General features: G+C 34.5%; 1 long non-coding RNA gene across 1 annotated transcript; it reads right to left on the bottom strand.

The window, feature by feature from the left end:
* Window positions 1-988: 988 nt before the first annotated feature.
* Window positions 989-1,405, bottom strand: LOC128635851 (uncharacterized). Its single transcript, XR_008398601.1, has 2 exons — window positions 1,197-1,405; window positions 989-1,104 (listed from the first exon to the last, which is right to left on the bottom strand). It is a non-coding gene; the product is annotated as an uncharacterized LOC128635851 (long non-coding RNA).
* Between the last annotated feature and the right edge of the window lie 4,454 nt (window positions 1,406-5,859).

The raw sequence follows: 5,859 nt of genomic DNA on the forward strand, positions 1-5,859 counted from the left end.
ATGGGTGTGACTACTGTAATACCATAAATTGCCCTTTTGAACGGGCATAATGAAAAGCAATATTAAGCACAAATAAATAACCAAACAAAATATATATTCTTAACATAATTATATAAATATAATGAACCTTGTAACGGAATTTAATTTGTAATCAAGCAGACAATGTTTGTATGGGTATTGAAATTCTTCGATGTTTAAAATATTTTTGAATGAACGCATGTGTACATTGAAATCTCAAAAATTGAAAATATAGTTTGTTAACCCTTTTTTTTCTCAACAGGTGTTAGAGCATTGCTTCAAACTATGCAAGATAGTTCAATTGCATTATATGATGGTATGTATGTAAATGGTAAATTTTAAAGGTTAGATATGGTTGTTTTTATTTTATTTAATTTGTTTTTTAATTTTATTTTTGTTTTTGTAGAAGAACAGGTCGAATTGACACTGCAACCACTAGTCGAGGACACCATCAATCAAGACGATGATGATGATGATGAGACACAAATACATGGTCACACACAGGAGGGACCAACACCACCTGATTTAAATACACCTGCTGCAAGTCCAATGGTCAACGAATCTGACATTGATGAAACAGCAGAAGAAGTCAGACAACCTCCAATCACAGAGCGAACAAATGACATACAGGCACTGACAGATATGGCATCCTCATTTAGACAGGAACAAAGTGCTTTTTTTAAGGAACTCATTGAATTACAGAAACAAAGGAACAATATTCTGAAACGTGATTCAGAAATAAAAAGTGAATATTATAAAAAAAAAAATAGAAATTATGAATAGGAGATCTCAGAATTGATACACAGAATCCAAAAAATTAAGTGTATATATTTTCTGGTTTTTAAAATTTTGTTGTGATTTACATTTATTTTCGCTTTGTTTGTTTTAAAGTTTGTATTATTCATATTTATATATAGTTTGTTTTGGTTATATTTTCATTAAAGATATTTATCCCTTAATAAAAGAAACATTTTTGATAAATAAGCAAAAGTTTTATTTTTTCAAATGGGTGGAGTTAACTTCAATATCAAAGAATTGTGTACATTTCTTATAAAATAATTAAAACTCGGGGTGATGACATGTATTCTGAAAAAAAAAAAAAAGAAATATTAGTAATTCAAATACATAAAATTTAATTGAATAATACACAATTCTAAATAGTTTGCAATAATACTTACATGAAAAATATCTTTCAATAATTTCCAATCTATTTTGTACACCTGCCCTTGTAGTGTGTCTGCCTATAATTTCTTGAGGGATATAAGTGTCATCTGTGGGATCATTGGGACACTCCTCCTCTAAATTGCCTTGGGAAATTGCAATGTTGTGCAACATGCATGCAACTAGAATTATATCATTACATTTTTCAGGGGAATATTGAAGTGCTCCTCCAGACCTATCCAAAACTCTGAAACGCATTTTTAAAACCCCAAAAGTTCTTTCGATAGCACTTCTTGTGCTACGGTGGGATTCATTAAATTTAATTTCTCCTCTGGTATGTGGCATTGGGACAGGTGTCAACAGCCAAGTTCGGCACAGATAACCACTATCACCTATTTTTTCAAAAGAAAAATTGATTAGAGATTATAAATAATTTAAACATTACAATTAATCATAATTCATATATATATTAATGACATGTATAAAGTGCAAATCAGAAAAAAACTTCCAAAAAATACAGAGAACTGATTGCATTATAATTAGATTATATGGAAATAAGTTCATATTTACCTAATAGCCAACCGTGTGGCATGTTGCCCTGTTCAAAAGCAGAAAATAGTGCAGATTGTTTTAGGATGTGGAAATCATGACATGATCCAGGAAACCCAGATCGAACCGCCCAAATTCTAAGGTTTGCATCACACACAGCCTGTATGTTTAGGGAATGAAAGCTTTTCCTGTTCCTATATTGCTCCTCCCTTAGGGATGGTGGTCTAAGAGCAATATGGGTGCAATCTATAGCACCAAGAACATTGGGCATACCGGCTACTTGGTAAAAGTTGGACTTCACTGTATGCCATTCATGCACATTCCTAGGAACATAAATAAATGTAGAAAGATGTTTTAGAATTGCTTTTAAAACAATTGTTAAATGGGGGCAAAATGAAGGCTGACTCATGCCCACAACATCACTGGATACAGCCTGAAAAGATCCGGTTGCCAAAAAATGTAAAACTGCGAGTAATTTCAGAAGTCCAGGTATTGCCCTTGTTCTTCTGGTTCGGGGATCAATGTCATTTTTAATCAGAGAATATAGATTCAAAATGCTTTCTCGGTTTATCCTGAATTTGCGCTTAATTTCACGATCGGATAATGCCTCAAGTCCACAACGGGGCAAAAACAATCGAGGAACTCTTTGCCGTCTCCGGAACATATTTCCATCATTTTCACGATTTTCATGGGACTGAGCAAGAGAAATAGCGGCCAAAATAAAAAAAAACTCCATCTTCTATGAATAAAATATGGGAGTAAATTGTAAGTTCTCCTACTTGGTTATGGAGTATTTTCACGGTCGGATTTATAGGAGAATTATAGGTTCTCCTTTGGCGCAAAATAGTGATAAATATGATTTTCGGCGATTTGTTGGGAGTATTTCTAAAAATACGACTGAAATCCATTGTTTTTTGGCTGTATTTGGCGCACCTGTGCGCCTTGGCGAGAGCGAAAAACTGGTCGTATTTTTAGGTCGTATTACAGCTTATTTTGGGCGTAAAATGTGTTGATAAATAGGAGAATAAATCCGACAGAGTAATTATAGGCGCAAAAGTAGGAGAATTATGATGATAAATAGAGCCCTAAATATGCTTATGTCCCCCCCCCCCATCCCCAAGCAGTCAGTGGCTTCTGGTCATTACAGGAGATGGACAATCTTTTTCTTTTGATGATTTTTTTTTTAATCCACAAGGAGGAAATCAGCACAGAAACTGCAAACTGATCTCAATGATTTGTGGCTTCAATTCTCCATAGGACCTTCTGGCAGGAAGTGAAGACTTCATATTGTTTGCATTTTTTATACTGGCAGTCTAACATTGCTCCTGGACATAACACAACGTAAAATTAGCATGTGTAGGAAAAAATATATTTAGGTGCACAGACTTACAGACAGCTTAAAGCAAAAAAAGGTTTGAATTAATATTTTTTAACACATTTTTACAAAAATAATGATTCAGAAACAGCATGTAATGTCATTTTAAACAACTTTCTAATCTACCTCTATTATCAAATGTCCTTCAATCTCTTGCTATCTTTTGTTGAAAAGCAGGGATGTAAGCTAAGGAGCGTGCACGTGTCTGGAGCACTATATGGCAGCAGTTTTGCAAGAATGTTATGCATTTGCAAGAGCACTAGAGGGCAGCAATATTTCCTGACATGTAGTGCTCCAGATACCTACGTAGGTATCTCTTTAACAAAAAATACCATGGGAACAAAGCAAATCTGATAAATAAATTTAAACTCGTATGCGGTGTGCGAATTTTTGTGTTACATAACCCTTTACATTTTCTGAGTTTAATGTCCCTTTTACACCGTTTACTTTTCATACATATTCAATTCACAGAAACAAATATATATATAATGCCATAATAAAACAATATAGATTTAAATGAATATTATGCATCATTTTGAATATTCAAAAGGTTTGACATACTGATATTATCTGATATATATACACAAAAAGAAAACAATACACAAGTACAATTTAATATCTTAAATAAACAAAGAATGCAAAAACCAAGTCACATTCTTATGAGCTTTTAATAAAAGCTCAGAATACACAGCACACCTGTTTGCTCAGAAGGTCACAGGGAAATCCACTGTTACCACCAAATTTAGAAGTATTTATATAACATTTATTTAAAACAACACTTGAAAAACATAAAAACAAAAAATCTTACCATGGATGAAATATCACTCAAGGTTGCTGTCCAAAACCATGTGGAAAGAGTCAATTTCTCTTTCACAGTCTAAGCCCTAGTTTCTATAGCTGTTGTATACTGTTTAGACTGGTGGTAACATAAAACATCTCTATAGACCTTAAAGAGACATTAAATACCTTTAGATTGTAATATGAAATGATAATTTGTATATATAAATAAACTATATGCAATATACTTTCATTATTTATTTTGTTGCCTTTTCTTGTAATTCCATTATGAAAATGTTAGCTTGTCAGTTCTTGTTAGAAATGGAAGTGCAGATGTTATATTCCTTACAGCCATTGGCTGCACACTCTAGTGACCTATTTATAATTGTCCCTAATTGGCCACAGCAGAGAAGATAACCTAAGTTGCAACCAGTGTTCTCTCTAATGCCACTTTTATGAGCAGCCTACGAGCGCAAAAAGCTGAAGTTAGAATATTGCATGCGTGTTCACGTTTTCCCCCAAAGAAGTCAATGGAGCAGAAAAGTGGAAAAAATAATAAAAAAAATGTGTGTGGAATCAATCTACAAGGGCTACAAGCAAATAATGTCTATAAATAACCGGTCACACTGTCATTTAAAGTGTCTTACCGTACAAAAAGGAAAGGATAGAGGGCAAATGATGAATACCTACTTCATTCGGCACAGCTCAGTCCTATTAGCCCATCCGAATAGTTTCGTCTACCTGGCTCGGCACAGCTCAATCCTATGAGCCCGTCCGTTATGGTGTGGTGAAAGCTTGGCCAACGCTATCGAATAGCGACACGGCATGTTACCTGCTCCGGAGACCCAGTATGGGAGCGACGCGTCTCAGCACGCCTCCTCCCATTTCCTAGGGTCAATCAACAGAGGCTTCTGATGCACGTGATGGGCCCGTCCCCATTACCTGGTAGTGGCTTGAAAGGCGTATATCCAATTAAATCCTAATCCAATGCAATGCACACAAGTCAAAAACTAACGGTAAAAAGACAGTCTGAATATTGACTCTGACTCGGTTCCAGGGGTAACAGGGTGGATACGCCCAGAAAAAGAGAAGGGACTCCTTTTAATTTCAGTAGTAAATGTTCGGAAAAAGTAGAAAAGTCCTGGAAGCATCCATGAGGTAAAACCAGCTTTATGAGAACATCAAATTAAAAACAGTGCAACCAGAGAACACCTAATGCTTACTGGAAAAAATAATCTTACACTCAACTCATGCACAAACCCGATCGCATATTCTCATGTGCGCTAATCTGACATAAAAAAATATGAATATTTTACTTTCAAATGTTCTTAACATAGAAGAAAAAGTTTTATTTATTCATAAAGTATTTTTTTTTATATATATCTGATGTTTTTTTAGTACAATATATATCTATACCTATTTATACTATATATATATATATATATATATATATATATATATATATATATATATATATTGTACACCTCACTGACGAGGCCTAATGAAGGCCAAAACGATCGTCTGGGGTTGCTGTGTTCCTTGTTCAGAGAGGAATCGCCTGGTATTTCGGCGCTGGACTGACCGTAATAGGCGGGATCAGACTGATATACTACAGGAAAGTTCTACTCTGTAAAAAGCATTACTGGGCTAAAAGAAGCTGCACCCAGGTAGTAAATCACCATAGAACAGACTAACAATTGTATTGAGCCGTTTGTTCGTTCCTGTGAGTGTGCTTCTCTCTCTGTGTGTATATATACTGTATATATATATATTTTTTATATTAGCACACATATTGTGGGAGTGCTGCCAAAATGACCAAAGTAAATACAAGACAAACAACAGTATTGGTGCACATCCAAACAAATGAGACCACATATTATAAATGCAGCAAAAAATTGACTGCAAAAAACTTTTTACTTTTAAATAAAATTGGGATATTAGTCACAAAATATGGCCATATCCTGCTCAGCCAGTCACCA

This window comes from Bombina bombina, chromosome 7 (genome assembly GCF_027579735.1).
Source record: "Bombina bombina isolate aBomBom1 chromosome 7, aBomBom1.pri, whole genome shotgun sequence".
Lineage (NCBI taxonomy): Eukaryota > Metazoa > Chordata > Amphibia > Anura > Bombinatoridae > Bombina > Bombina bombina.